Genomic DNA, 15,734 nt, shown 5'->3' with positions numbered 1-15,734 from the left:
TAGGTATGACCCTTGTATCCCTAATCTCTCCAAGACTTTTATCATAAAGGGATATTGAATTTTGTCGAATGCTTTTTCAGCATCTAATGAAATGATCATATGGTTTTTTTCTTTCAGTTTATTTATATGATGGATTACATTGATAGATTTTCGTATGTTGAACCAGCCCTGCATCTCTGGGATGAAGCCTACTTGATCATGATGGATAATTTTTCTAATGTGTTCTTGAATTCGGTTTGCCAGTATTTTATTGAGAATTTTTGTGTCGATATTCATGAGTGAGATAGGCCTGTAATTCTCTTTCTTGGTTGGGTCTTTGTGTGGTTTTGGTATCAGGGTAACTGTAGCTTCATAAAAGGAATTTGGCAATGCCTCTTCTGTTTCTATATTGTGAAATACATTAAGGACTATAGGTATTAGCTCTTCTTGGAAGTTCTGATAGAATTCTGCAATGATACAATATGGTCCTGGGCTCTTTTTGGAGGGGAGATTTTTGATAACAGTTTCTAGTTCTTCGTGACTAACAGGTCTATTTAGATTGTTCACCTGGTCTTGGTTCAGCTTTGGTATATGGTACTTATCTAAAAAAATGTCCATTTCTTTTGCATTTTCTAGTTTTGTGGCATATTGGCTTTTGTAGTAAGATATAATGAGTCTCTGAATTTCCTCTGTGTCTGTGGTTATGTCCCCCTTTTCATTTCTGATCTTATTTATTTGCGTGTTCTCTCTCTGTTGTTTAATTAGTTTGGATAGGGGTTTGTCGATCTTGTTGATTTTCTCCAGGAACCAACTTTTTGTTTCATTCATTCTTTGGACTGTTTTCTGTGTTTCTATTTTGTTGATTTCAGCCCTCAGTTTAATTATTTCCAGTCTTCTACTCCTCCTGGGCACGTCTGCTTCTTTATTTTCTAAAGCTTTCAGGTGTGCTGTTAAGTCTCCAATGTATGCTTTCTCCGTTTTCTTTAAGTGGGCACTTAGTGCTATGAACTTTCCTCTTAGCATTGCTTTGATAGTGTCCCATTGGTTTGATTATGTTGTCCCTTTATTTTCATTAAATTCAAGGAAGACTTTAATTTCTTTCTTGATTTCTTCCTTGACCCAGGTGTGGTTCAGTAATTGACTGTTCAGTTTCCATGAGTTTGTTGGTTTTCTGGAGGTAGCGTGGTTTTTGCCTTCTAACTGTAATCCATGGTGATCTGATAAGACACAGGTGGACACTGATTTTTTTTTGTATCTGTGGAGGTTTCCTTTGTTTCCAAGTATGTGGTCAATTTTCGAGAAGGTTCCATGAGCTGCAGAGAAGAAGGTATATTCTTTCCTATTTGGGTGGAATGTTCTATAGATGTCTGTTAAGTCTATTTGCTTCATTACCTCCAGTAGTTCTCTTAATTCTCTTAGGTTTCTGTCTGATTGACCTGTCCATTGCTGAAAGAGGTTTATTGAAGTTTCCTACTACTAGTGTGTGTGGTTTAATGTCTGCCTTGAGTTTTAGTAATATTTCTTTTACATAAGTGGGTGCTTTTATATTAGGGGCATAGATATTCAGGATTGAGACATCATCCTGAAGAATTGTTCCTGTTATGAGTATAAAGTGTCCATCTCGATCTCTTCTGATTGATTTTAGTTTGAAGTCAGTTTTGTTAGAAATTAATATGGCCACACCTGCTTTTTTCTTAGGACCATTTGCTTGAAAGACCTTTTCCCAACCCTTTACTCTGAGTAGATGCCTGTCTTTGTGGTTGAGATGTGTTTCTTGCAAACAGCAGAATGTTGGATCCTGTTTTCGTATCCAATCTCTTAGCCTGTGCCTTTTTATAGGTGAATTGAGACCATTAATATTAAGTGATATTAATGACCAGTGGTTGTTAACTCTGGATATTCTTATTGTTTTTGGAAGTAGAATTTGTGTGTCTCCCTTTTTTGAGTTGTGCTAGTGAAGGGTCGCTAGATGCCTCAGTTATTGTAGGCAGTGTTGGCAATGTTGGATTCCTTGGTTGCGATTTTCCTTCTATTATTTTCTGTAGGGCTGGATTCGTGGCTACGTATTGTTTAAATTTGTTCTTATCCTGGAATGTCTTGTTTTCTCCATTTATAGTGAACGAAATCTTGGCTGGGTATAGTAGTCTGGGCTTGCATCCACGGTCTCTTAGCTTCTGCAGTACTTCTATCCAGGACCTTCTGGCTTACATTGTTTCCATACAGAAGTCAGGTGTAAGTCTGATCGGTTTATCTTTATAAGTTACCTGGCCTTTTTCCTTTGCAGCTCTTAATATTCTTTCTTTAACCTGTATATTTTTTGTTTTGATTATTATATGGCGAGGAGATGTTTTTCTTTGATCCAGTCTCTTTGGTGTTCTGTATGCTTCTTGAATATTCAAAGGAATATATTTCTTTATGTTGGGAAAGTTTTCTTCCAATATTTTGTTAAAAATATTTTCTGGCCCTTTGAGCTGTGACTCTTCTCCTTCTTCTATTCCTATTATTCTTGGGCTTGGTCTTTTTATTGTGTCCCAAAATTCCTGAATGTTTTGTGAAGAGAATTTGTTGGCTTTGCAGTTTTCTTTGATCATTGCATTTATTTTCTCTATGGTGTCCTCAGAATCTGAGATTCTTTCTTCTATTTCTTGTATTCTATTGATTATGCTTGTTTCTGTAGGCTCTGCTCATTGATTTTCCATATCCAGCTGGTCTTCAGTTTGTGTTTTCTTCCTTGCTTCCATTTCAGTTTTCAAATCTTGAACTGTTTCCATTACCTGTTTGATTGTTCTTTCTTGGTTTCCCAGGGTATTATGTACGTATTTACTCATTTCTTCAAACTTTTGGTTATACTTCTCATCCATTTCTATAAGGGCATTTTTTACATGTTGTTTAAGGGACTCTATTGCTTTCATAAAGTCAATTTTTTCCACTTCTTCTGTGTTAGGGTGTTGAAGACCTTCTGTTGTAAGATCGTTGGGTTCTGGTGTTTTCATGCTGTTTTTCAGATTATTGGGTGAATTCTTGCCTTGGCGCCTGCCCATCTCCTCCTATGGATGCTATCTAATGGGTCTTTTAAAACTGGTTCAGGTTTCCCTGCTGGCCAGGGGCTCCTCTTACAAAATGCCCTCACTCTTTTTCCTGGTTCCTGCCGGGGGGCCAAGGTCCCTCTCACCCCTCAGAAGGGTCTCAGGAATAGGGCCTGGCTCCTCCTTTGCCAGGGACTTCACCAACCAAAGGCCTACCTCTTTGATTTAATTGATGTGCGGCAATCTGGTCTCGGTGTGCGGTCCTTGCAGCCTGTATCTGCTGCCACAATGGTTTCCGTTTCCTGCGGCCTGCGTCTTCTGCTGCCGCTGGTCCGCCTCTGCGACCATGTTCCGTCCGCCTCTGCGACCGGGTTCCATCCCTGTTTTCTGATTTTTACAAGATATTATTTGCTGTGGGACACTGGTCTTGTACCTTGCAAAGATTTGTCACTTGTATTAGTTTAATAAAATGCTGATTACCAGTAACCAGGCAGGAAGGATATGTGGGGTGACCAGAACAGGAGAATTCTGGGAAGAGGAGAGGCTAAGTCTGCAGTCATCACCCAGACATAGACGAAACAAGATGAGAATGCCTCACTGATAAAAGGTACCAAACCCTGTGGCTCACACAGACAAAAATCATGTACTAATGCAAGATGTGAGAATTAGTTAATAAAAAGCCTGAGCTAATAGGCCAACCAGTTTATAATTAATGTAGACCTCTGTGTGTTTCTCTGGGATTGAATGACTGAGACCAGGTAGGACAGAAACCTCTGTCCACAAGTCACTGTCAAGTGATTGTTTTGAGCATCAGAAGAGACTTTTAACATTTGAAAAGTGTAGGGGCTATTGCAGACTATGAGTATCATTGAAATGACCAAATTAATTTTCTTCTTGGATGAACATAAGCCTCTAGTGACCCAGGTTAGAATTTAATTGATTGAATGAAAACCTCCCAGATAAGAAGATGTATTTTAACATGTGCCTCTTCTTGGTAACTTTCATTTGATTGCTTGTGAAATCATTAGTAGGAGGAGCCTCTCTGGATAAAATCTCTCATTGGGGCTGTGATATGATGTAGTAAAGAGGGCTACTTGTTTGTTCCCAGCTGCTCAGCCCTGAAATAATCACACAGAAACTGTACTAATTAAATCACTGCTTGGCCTTTTAGCTTTAGCTTCTTATTTAAGGCTAACTCTTACATTTTAATTTAACCCATTTCTATTAATCTGTATAACACTATGTGGCTGTGGCTTACCAGCTAATGTTCCCAGAATCTGTCTCTGGCAAGGCTACATAACTTCTTTCTGACTCCGCATTCTTCCTCCCAGCATTCAGTTTAGTTACCCCCGCCCCACCTAAGTTCTGCCCTATAGCTCTGCTATAGGTCCAAAACAGTTCCCTTATTAAACAATGATAATCACAGCATAGAGAGAGGAATTCCAGATCACCTCCCAATTCTTCAACTCCAACAGAGACTCCAGAAGGATATAATATTACCTAGGTAAACAGGAAGTATATTGTAAGCAACTTCCAAAACTCTAGAAATGACAAAGACATCTTGTTGCCTGGATAGTCACCCAAAGTTATTCTGTGTTGTTGGAGGCATTCAATCTTCAGCTCACAGGTCCATACTATCAAGCAGACTTTTCCATAAAGTAGGAAATTTGAAGACCTGTTCTGCCTTGCAATGGAAAAGTCCATCATTTGCCTTCTTCTGTGTCCTGCAGAATGTCTGGCGGACGCTTTCATGAATCAGGAACCCTGTGAGTCCTGCATGTCTAGTTCATCAAGCAGTCCAGCCTAGAGCAGTTTCTTGCCCAAATGGCTAACCAACTCCATAAGGAGCCTCTTCGATGCTGATTATCCTCTTGAAGTAGATTGCTGCTGCCAGGAGCAGATGTGTCTCATTGTCATGAAAAGTCTTAAGCTCTTAAAACATTTTAAAGGTCATATTCTGAAAGTCTATGAAAGATTTGAAGAATCCCTATCTATGTGAAATACATTTCTATACATCGAGAAAATCTAATATGCTACTAACTATTACTATTATAGATGACTCTCTATTTACCTATATTTTAATTATACATTACATTTTTAAATGAGCTAAACAAATACAATGACTTAATCAAGAGCAGAAATGCATAAATAAAATTGACCTTAAAATAGTATCAATGAACCAAGATCCATACCAATGCAAATCTCTATAGCATATTCCCTTTTAAATGTAAACAAACACTTATGAACAGTATTTGGGAATATGGGCATAGTTCTCTTCAAACTGCTTCCTGCTCTTTATTTGGTGAAGTAATTTTTTGGGTGTGTTCATAGTGACCTTTTGGGCGGTCTTGCTTCATCAAACCACATTAGTCTGGAGGGATTCCACAGGTTCTCATCCTTTGTGGAAAAAAAAGAGAACCTCTTTTGCAAAGCAACAAATCCTTAGACCCAAATCCTGAAGACATGATACCTTTAAAATATATATGTTGGTTACTTAGCTCCTTTACAGCCAAAAAAAATTAAAGAAAACACAATAATATACATAATCCAGAGACTCTGTATATAGCCCCTGTTTATGTGGCTTATTTTTTATTCTATTACTTTTTAATATTTATTTTATTATCTTTACTCCTTTAATTTATGATTGTCTATACTCTGTCTCTCTAAAGACTTTGTTTCATTTTTATAAACCATTTACTTCTTTTTATAACTTTCTATAGTTTTCTTCTCTCTCCCAAGCCTATGTACATTTTTTAAACACACCATGTCTCATTTAGAGATCTTTTAGGTATGAATCTGTCCTATTGTGTGTCTGTAATGCTTTACTGTTTAGGAGCGCTTCTTAAAATGCTAAGCACTGTGGAACTTAAGCTGTGCCATTGGTAGAGCAAATACGGCCTGCCTGCTTGCTCCATCCAGTCCAACATGGCAGAGGTATGCTTGCTGCCTCTGAGAGCCATGTACATTGCCCCATTTTCAGGCATATAGGGGATCTAAGTTGCCAGTAGCAATCTGCTCACAGATCCCATAGTTGGTCCTCCAGAAAGTCAAGAGTTCACGGTGGCAGCACAGTCCAGAAAGCCGGCATTTCAAAATGGTGCAGGTTTTTTTCCTGCTATCTCTAAATCAGAAAAACTCTCTTAAAGGAACCGCAGCATGTCACCAGTAAGCAAACCCCATTTGGGGAAATAAATGTGGCTAAACTTTATTTTTTTAGTGTCTAGAATCCTTTTCCAAGCTCTCTAAGATTTTAAGTGGATTTTAGTTGGCCACACAAGCACCAGTTTGTTGTGGGAAGCCACTTGTTAGTTCCCAGCTGCTCAGCCCTGAAATAATCACACAGAAACTGTATTAATAAATCACTGGTTTGCCCATTAGCTCTAGCTTCTTACTGGCTAACAGTTACATATTAATTTAACCAATTTTTATTAATCTGTGTATTGCTATGTGACTGTGGCCTAGTAAAGTTCTCAGCATCTGTCTCTGGTGGGGCTCCATGACTTCTCCCTGACTCCACTTTCTTTCTCCTAGCATTCAGTTTAGTTTTCCCCACCTAGCTAAGTTCTTTCCCATAGCTCTGCTTAAGCCCAAAGCAGTTCCTGTATTAACTAATGATAATCACAGCATACAGAAGGGAATCCCACAATATGAGTTTCTGTAGCCTCAACCCATTTCCTGTTTTTTGTGCCTACCATGTTGTGGTTGAAACTAATCAGTCAGCTTTCTTCTTTTGCTGTCATAACTTCCCCACCATCATAAATTCTAACACTAAATCACACAAGATTCAGTAGAATTAGCTGCTATTTGGTGCCTAGGTGGTTTAATAGCCCACTGTTTTCATTTTTGTTTGTTTATTTTTGGAGACAAGGTTTGTCTTTGTAGCCCTAGCTGTCCTGAAACTAGCTCTATATACCAGGCTGGTTTCAAACTCACAGATCTTTTGACTCTGACTCCCATGTGCTGGGATTAAAAGTGGGCCAGCATTCCTGGCTTTTGTTTTAATATTGTTGTATGACGGTTCCTATCAAGCATATGCTATTGTACTGAGCTTCGCCCATATCTTGAATTTTAAAATTTGTCAGAAGGTTTCATTATGTTTCCCAGAATGGCATGTATTCATGACATTAATACTGCCTGTGCCTTCTGAGTCATTGGATTGCAGGTGCATAAACTTCTTCCTGCCTGTTTTGTTTGTTTTGAATTTTTATTTTAAAAAGAATATTTTTGTAGGAGGAGGAGGGTGGCCCTTTGTTCCCTTCTATGCGACAAAGATGGGATTTCTTGTCGTCCTGGCTAGCTTACACCCAAAATAATCACACAGAAGCTGTATTAATTTAAATACTACCTGGTTCATTATCTGTAGCCTCTTATTGGCTAACTCTCATATATTGATTTAACCCATTTCTAGTAATCTGGATATCACCACAAGGTTGTGGCTTACTGGGAAAGATGCAGCATGTCTGATATTGGCACCTCCATGGTGGTTCTCTATGACTCTGCCTTCTTCCTTCCAGAATTCAATCCTGTCTACTCTGCCTACCTCTACGTATTTTACCTGTATGCATGGATATGCACCATGTGAGTACCTGGTCTTTACACTGATCAAAAGATGGTATTAGAAACCCTAATCTGGGAACAATGGATAGTTATGATCCCCCATGTAAGTCCTTGAGCCCACCTGTATGCAAGACCAGGAGGACTATTTACTGTTGATCTATCTTTTTTGCTCTGTGTTGATTATTTATAATCAGCATATTCATTGCTATTGTTTTCATTTGTCAATTTGTAACTTTAAACACACAGTGCTTTTAGTAAAATCTTATTTACATTGCAGTTAAAATTGGGACATTTCAGGTTTCTGGTAGATGAATAAAGAGTTCAAGTGAATGCATAACTCTTTGTAGAAACCAGTAAAAACCTATGAGTTATTTCTTTTATATTTGTTTGATATTTTTCATGTGAAACAGATATTTAATATGTATTTCTTGCTGTCCTAGCAGTGATTGCATAGACTAGGCTGGTATTCAACTCAGAGGAGGATAGATATACATGCCTCTGCCTTTTGAGTATAAGGATTAGAGGTATGATTCAATACATCTGGCTTTTTCATCTTATTTTTCTTTTTGTAGGTAGGTATTAACCTTTCATACAGTTTCTCTTATCTGTACTCTGTACTCTTGATCTGTTTACATATCTTTCATTGTTGGTCAGTAGGCATTTCTCTTGTAAGGTGATATCCCATTCAAAGGGTCAGAAATGACAGAGGTGAGCCTCCTATTCATTTTGCTTCTAAAGTGACTTGGTGATTAAATTATGATGTCTGTGTCATGGAGTAAGTATGGGGAGCACCAGAATTATATGACTATACTGTCAAAGAAGTATACATTTACAGTGTTGTCAGAATCGTGCTTTTGGTTGTACACATGTATGGCATATTTTAGAATACAGTGACCCATGATGATGTGCATGTCGACTTCAATTGGGAAGAATGGACTTTGCTGGATCCTTCCCAGAAGAATCTCTACAAAGATGTGATGGTGAAGACCTACAGAAACCTCACTACTATAGGTAGGGCTGAATTATTTTTCATGTTTCAAATAAGGGGACAACTGTTCATTGGTTAATGGTGCTCTTTTGTAATATGATTGAGAAAGTAGAATGGGGTAAATAAATCAGGCATGGTTGTAAGGTTTACTACAAATGGTGGCTAAATTTTTTTTACAATTTTTAATATATAATGTCTGGCACTATATTTTAGGATACAGTTGGGAAGACCATAATGTTGAAGAACATTGTCAACGTTCTAGAAGACATGAAAAGTAATTTTCATTTATAAATATACAAATATACCTCTGAAGAATTGTAATACATCCTATATGTTTTAAACAACAGCAGCAGTGTATATAATAACATGCATTGATAATTATTAAATTCTCACAAAATCATATACCTTAATTTCAGATAGGTGAACTGCATTTGCAAGTCATTCTTTTAAGAAAGAAGTCAAGGAAACAATGTCTTAACTTATATTACCATTTGAATCATAATACAATGAGAACTATACTGTAAAATTGTCTGTTTATTTCATATTATTCATATTATAAAAGATATACATGTTGAAAAGATGATAAGTATATCTCTAAAACTCTCTATTACACTAATAGTCCATAGAAAAGGTAGTTTAACCCATATACTTGTGACTGTGTTAAGTTCAGTGAGGGGGCAGTTAGAGTCATGAATCAAGGGGCAGCTGTTGTGGAGAGGCCTTAATCCAGATGCCACAAGTCTATGAGGACATAAAGTGTGATCTCAATGTGGAAATCTTGTATTTGTTATTCTTCCTTTACTAGGTATATCATATGTTACTCTGGATACAAGCCACATGAGCATAGGGATGTGAAAAGATATAGCATACCTCTCTCTCAGAACAAACAGAAGATGTGTAGCAGTCTCCATGTTGAGTATACTTGTTGAATTTGATTTAAAAGTATACAAGTAATTAGTTTTATAGCCTCATTGTTAATATATCAACAATCTCACATTTCAGAAAAGCACCATGAGTACTAGGACTGTACAAATATTTCTCTTTGTCCTAGTTTACTTAGCAAATGTAGTATCACTCACAGTAGAGGACACATGAATGCAATAAGAGTGGTAAAGCTCTGAGTTTTTTCAGTTCTCTTCAAATACACGAAAATTCTCATGTAGAAAAAAGATTCTGTAAATGTGAATCATGTATCTTCAAAGATGAAAAGCAAGCCTTAATAATGGGGAAAAACAAAATTGTAAACATGGTAATAAAACATTAACATTTAATTCCTCATTAAAAAAGGACTAAATTGTAAAATTAATTCATACGGATAAAAAATTCAACAATGTATTAAATGTAGTAATGCTTTCACATGTACCATTATCATTGTAGGCATGAAAAAAGTCAAACTAGAGAGAAAACTTCTGCATATACTCAATGTATTAAAGCCATTACATGTGACAGTCATCTTCACATGCCTGAAAAAACACGTACTAGATTAAAACCCTATAAAGGAAATGAGTGTGGTCAAGCCTTTTCACATCACAGTCATCTTCAAATGCATAAAAAGACATACACTGAAAAGAAACGCTATGAATGTAACCAGTGTGGTAAAGCCTTTGCATGTCACAGTTACCTCGAAAGCATAAAAGAACTCATACTGGAGAGAAACCCTATGAATGTAATCAATGTTTTAAAACCTTTGCACATAACAGTACTCTTCAAACACATGAAAAAAGGCATATTGGAGAGAAACCCTATGAATGTAACCAGTGTGGTAAAGCCTTTGCATGTCACAGTAATCTACAAAGGCATGAAAGAACCCATACTGGAGAGAAACCTTATGAATGTAACCAGTGTGGTAAAGCCTTTGCATGTCACAGTAATCTACAAAGGCATGGAAGAACCCATACTGGAGAGAGGCCTTATGAATGTAACCAGTGTGGTAAGGGCTTTGCATGTCACAGTGATCTAAAAAGGCATGAAAGAAGACATACTGGAGAGAAACTCTATGAATGTAATCAGTGTGGTAAAGCCTTTGCATGTCATAGTTACCTCAGAAAGCATAAAAGAACCCATACTGGAGAGAAACCCTATGAATGTAACCAGTGTGGTAAAGCTTTTGCACGTCACAGTAATCTACAAAGGCATGAAAGAACCCATACTGGAGAGAAACCCTATGAATGTAATCAGTGTGGTAAAGCCTTTGCATGTCTGCCTGCCTCTGCCTCCCGAGTGCTGATATTAAAGGTGTGCACCACCACCATCTGGCTTACACCTGGCTGGCTTTCTTTTGTGGTTTGCAAGGGGCTGTGAGTGTTGGGTAAGGGACCAGGTGAAATTTACAAACAGCATGAAGTGGGATGCCCTATTCATATCATTTCTTGTCACAGAGAACAACATCCCAAAGCTACTCCATCATGGATCAGCTACTGCCTGAGACAATTGGTTTAAAGAAGCTTCTGGAAGGGTTTCAGAATCTTTCAGTGAGAATGGAGGGTTGATTGGGAGCCAGGCTTGGAGTGGGCCCTTGGGGACAGTGAGGGGAACAGGAACTGTTTTGTCTGTGTAGTCAGGAGTTCACACCATGGCAGGAGCTGTGAAGGTGTCCAGGGGCAGAAAACTTGTTTCTAGAGCCACGGGGAAGCCTGGAGATATGGCTCAGTGGTTAAAATTGCTTGCTGCTTTTCCAGAGGACCAGAAATATGTTCCCAGCAAGCCACTGTGGGCAGCTCACAGTCACCTGTAACTCCAGCCCTAGGTGACTCTGATGCCGTCTTCTGCCCTCTGCAAATGCTGCAAACACAGCACAGACATACATAATTTAAAATAAACAAGCTGTTATGGAGACCAGGAAGCCAGACCTTGGAGGTAATAATGCTGCTTCCAGAGCAGCAAGGCCACAGCTGTGCATCAATATCAGCACCCAGACCTGGGTTCTTCCTACCGCCCTTCCCAGAGTCAGAGCCACCTTCATTTGTTCTTGAATGAGTGAAGCCAGTAAGGGACTCCCGTCTCTGTCCTTAGGTCCCTGGAACTTCCTCAGGCACTCATTTCCTGGTGAGGATGCTGGGGTCCCTGGACTTGGCTTGGGATGGTGACAGGATCTCCTTGTCCACAGAGATGGAATTTATCGGGGTAGGTAGGCATGACCTGAGGAAAGGAATTGTGAGCACCTGGTCCACAGGGGACTTGGTCTGACTTTCCTCATGGGCTTAGCAGGGAAAGACAGGTTGGAGGTGGAGTGTGGACTTGGCCACCGAGGCAGGTGTTTATTTCTTGAGGTCACTGTGTTTACATCCCTTTGCTGGATCTGTCATGAGTCTTGTGGGCATGGGAGGGGCCAAGCTACCTTCTCCTGTACCCCTGAGACTCCAGGGCACCCCTGAACTGTGTGGCAGTCACTCCGTGATGTTTGGGGATGGTAGTTGTTCTCTATAGCAGGCAGTATTCCGGCCTTGGTCTGTGAGGATTCAGTGACACCATACTGCCTGATGATATTGTTCCCTGGAGATACTCAGCCCAGTGGCAGTCACTGATGTACATGAGAGACACGCTTTCCACACTACCTGTCCATGCTGGCCCTAGGGCCTGGGCTTTGCTTGGTGACATGAGTGCCACCGAGCTCCCACGTGGATAGGTTTCCAGTGGGTTAGGTGGTGAGTGTCACCAAAGGTATACACAAGGGCAGGGCTTGTGGTGCTGGGTCTCCTGGTTAGATCCCTTCTCACAGGTCACAGAGGTCCTGAAGGCGGAGTCCCTGTGGACTTTGGAGGAAACTGGACAGGAGTTTGTTATTGTTAATATTTGGGATTTTGTTCTCACTGTTGGAATTAAACCTGGGTCCCCACATGCTGGGCAAGGGCTCTGCCACAGCAGAAGATCATTTCCACATCCAAACTCATAAATTCTCCCAAACCTGGAACTTTCTGAGCCACTCACATGATGCCATGGATAGAATATTCCTCATGCGGCAACATAAGATGGATTGCCGTCAACAGAGACCCAGTGCAAATGTTGCAGGGCTGACAGATGAATGGCAGGGTCGATGCAGAAGCTTTTTGGCTTATAGTTGGGTGGAATCTTCAGCATGACTTTTTTTTTTGAGAGCTAGCCTGCTGGCCTGGAACGTGCAGTCTTCAATCTCCATTGTAGCAATCTTCTGCTTCAGTTTCCCAAGTACTGGGATCACAGGCATGTATGCAGAGCTGCCTTTTTTTTTGTATTTGTTGTAAAATCCAGAAATATCAAAAATCTAAAATGCTATGATCACAGGCATTTCCCACAGAGGATTCTTGACCTTTGGAAACATAGGAGACAGTATTTTTTGAGTGACTACTTCAATCCCAGCCTGAGGCCCAGCCTCACATAGCCAGTGAGATGGAGAGTCCCATGGTATGACATCACTGGGGAGTTCCCACACAGAGAGCTGTTAGGCTGGGGAAACCCACTCAAGAGCCTGACACTAGGTCCCTACCACCCTGGGGGCCTTAGATGACCCCAAATACAGAACCTTAATTGGCCTTACCTCCTACACTGTAAGTCAACTGCCCTTCAAAACAAATTGGGAGCCCAGTCACTCTGAGGCAGGAGGGTTAGGAGCCTAAGGCCAGTGTGGACTCCATGGGAGGACCCTGTTTCAGTAATCAAATGTGTGGGATAAAACCGGACTCTCTGAACATGGTGAACAATGAGGGCTGATGAGAAGCCAAGGACAATGGCACGGGGGTTTGATCCTACTTAATGTGCTGGCTTTGTGGGAGCCTAGCCAGTTTGGATGTTCACCTTCCTATATTTGGACGGAGGGGTGAGGACCTTGGACTTTCCACAGGGCAGGGAACCCTGACTGCTCTTTGGACTGGAGAGGGAGAGGGAGAGGAGTAGGGGGAGGGGGAGAAGGGTGGGAGGAGGGGGAGAAGGGTGGGAGGAGGGGGAGGAAAATGCGAGGCTGGGAAGAGGCGGAAACTTGTTTTTTTTTCCTTTTCTCAATAAAAAATAAAATAAAAAAGAGTCTAAGTCTTGCATTGGAAATGGTTTGGCTAAATCATAAGAGGAAGATAACTATGACTATCTAATCTTCAACCCCCTTGAAGGCCTGAGAAGGGATATAATCTTACTTGAGTAGGCAGGAAGTGAAATCAAGCAGCTTCCAAAATGTGCAGTATATGAGAGAAGCAACTGGCTACCTGGGCAATCACTCAAAGTCTCATTTGCAATGTTGAAGCAACCAACTTTGACCAAGGCCTTAGTGTAACTGACAGACCATTTTCAGAGGCAGGAAAATTTTTAGAACCATCTTACCCTATTTTGGCAAGGTTTGGCAGTCTTTTTTCTTGTGTCCTGCTATACACCATGTGCTTTGTCAGTGGTCGATGAATGGGCAATTCCTTGACCAAAGGCCAATTGTGCCAAGAAGAAAACAAGCTCCAAGTGGCATATCTTTGCTGTTTAACATTCTCTTGGGAGTAGATCAGTGCTCTCAGGAGCAATTGTATTGTGTCTCACATCAATGGAACCCTAAGTTATTTAAATGCCATGTTCTACAGATCCTTGAAGTGGTTGAAAATTACCTATTTATGCACACATATTTCTATGTATCTAAAAAACCTAATTAATCTGACTATATGTATAACAAACTTGAATAACTATTGACCTATTATACTTAATACCTGTATAACTTAAAGACTAAGACTTTATATCAGAATATTAAACATTTAAACAACTTTGCAGTAAAAAGGAACAATGACCTCAAAATGTAAGCAATATATAAGTATCTTGATCAGAGGTAGGAATATATATTGTAAAATGATAAATATATACTAAAATTGTATCAGTATACAAAATGTCTTAAAAAGGTAGAAACATGTATGCATACAATCTGATGAAATAACTTTGCATGGGTGTACAAATATTGTAAACAGAAATAACAAATATAATTTGAACTTTGATGTGGGAGTGTCATATATCAATCTGTTGATTTCATTGGTTAAGCAATAAAGAAACGGCTTGGCCCTCATAGGTTAAAACATAGGTGGGAGGAGTAAACAGAACAGAATGCTGGGAGGAAGAGGAAGTGAGCTAAGACTTGACAGCTCTCCTCTCAGGGGCAACGCCTCAGAGAGACGCCATGCTCCCCACTCCCAGGCAGACACACGCAATGAAGCTCCAACCCAGGATGGACGTAGGCTAGAAGCTCCCTGGTAAGCCACCTCGTGGGCTACAGCAGATTATTAGAAATGGGCTAGTCCAGGTGCGAGAGTTAGCCTAGAAGAGGCTAGATAGAAATGGGCCAAGCAGTGTTTAAATGAATACAGTTTGTGTGTTGTTATTTCGGGCATAAGCTAGCAGGCAGCCGGGGTGCTGGGGACGCAGCCCCACCACTCTTATTACAACAGAACTTGTATTAATATACAACAAACTATACAAATGTAAATTGTCCATAAGTAATAGCTCAAAAATTTTTACTTTATTACTCACTATGATTATTATTAGTATGAATAAGATCACACAAAATTACCTGTTACCCCATTCAATTTTTTTCTTTGTTTTCTCTTTAGATTATTGTCTAGTATAATTGCAAATGATTTCTGAGTAGTCAATAGGGTTTTCAAAGTTTTTCTTTGAAGTTCTGACCAGAATGTTGTGAGAACGTGCACCATTTTAGCAGCTAATACCCAAAAAACTGAACTTTATTTTAGTGCTGTCAGCATCATGATTTTATCTTAACCAGGTGGAGTCATTGCTGTGGGGCCACATCTTCCTGGAAACTTTAAAGATTATTGGAGGAAAGGGATCTGTAGAAAAATCTAATGTTTATTGTGGAAAACTAAACATCATTTATAAAGACATATATTCAATAAAAATACAATATAGACAAAATAGGCATGGAGAAAGAAAAATTTTCTATTTTGTAACCTAAGTAATTGACAGAATCTCCTCTTTGAATCTTTCTAGGAACAATTTGTAATCCCCATTTAGGCATTTTTTTTTTACTTTTTGAAACATTCTTTTTAAGGTATCTGCATTTGAATCAGATAACAAAATGCCATCCATGTAATGGTAAATTACAGTCTTATAAAATTGCTTACATATTATTTTCAATGACTGACAAAGTTTTGGCACAGGGTGGGGCTTTTGAGCATTCTCTGTGGGAGGATGGTTCATTGGTATTTCCTAGTAGGCTGAGAATTTTTATAAGT

General features: G+C 39.4%; 1 long non-coding RNA gene across 1 annotated transcript in view; it reads left to right on the top strand.

Annotated features, from left to right (window-relative positions):
- The window catches only part of LOC142842113 (uncharacterized), a 32,246-nt gene extending 23,445 nt beyond the window's left edge, over positions 1–8,801 (top strand). Inside the window, exons 2-3 of the long non-coding RNA XR_012909178.1 lie at positions 8,447–8,573; positions 8,764–8,801. This is a non-coding gene — a long non-coding RNA (uncharacterized LOC142842113). The remainder of the gene's footprint in view (positions 1–8,446; positions 8,574–8,763) is intronic.
- Positions 8,802–15,734: the final 6,933 nt, after the last annotated feature.

The sequence above is a fragment of the Microtus pennsylvanicus genome, assembly GCF_037038515.1.
Source record: "Microtus pennsylvanicus isolate mMicPen1 chromosome 13 unlocalized genomic scaffold, mMicPen1.hap1 SUPER_13_unloc_2, whole genome shotgun sequence".
Taxonomy (NCBI): Eukaryota; Metazoa; Chordata; class Mammalia; order Rodentia; family Cricetidae; genus Microtus; species Microtus pennsylvanicus.
The sequence above is the reverse complement of the archived record's forward strand: the minus strand, read 5'-3'. Positions and strand labels throughout refer to the sequence as shown.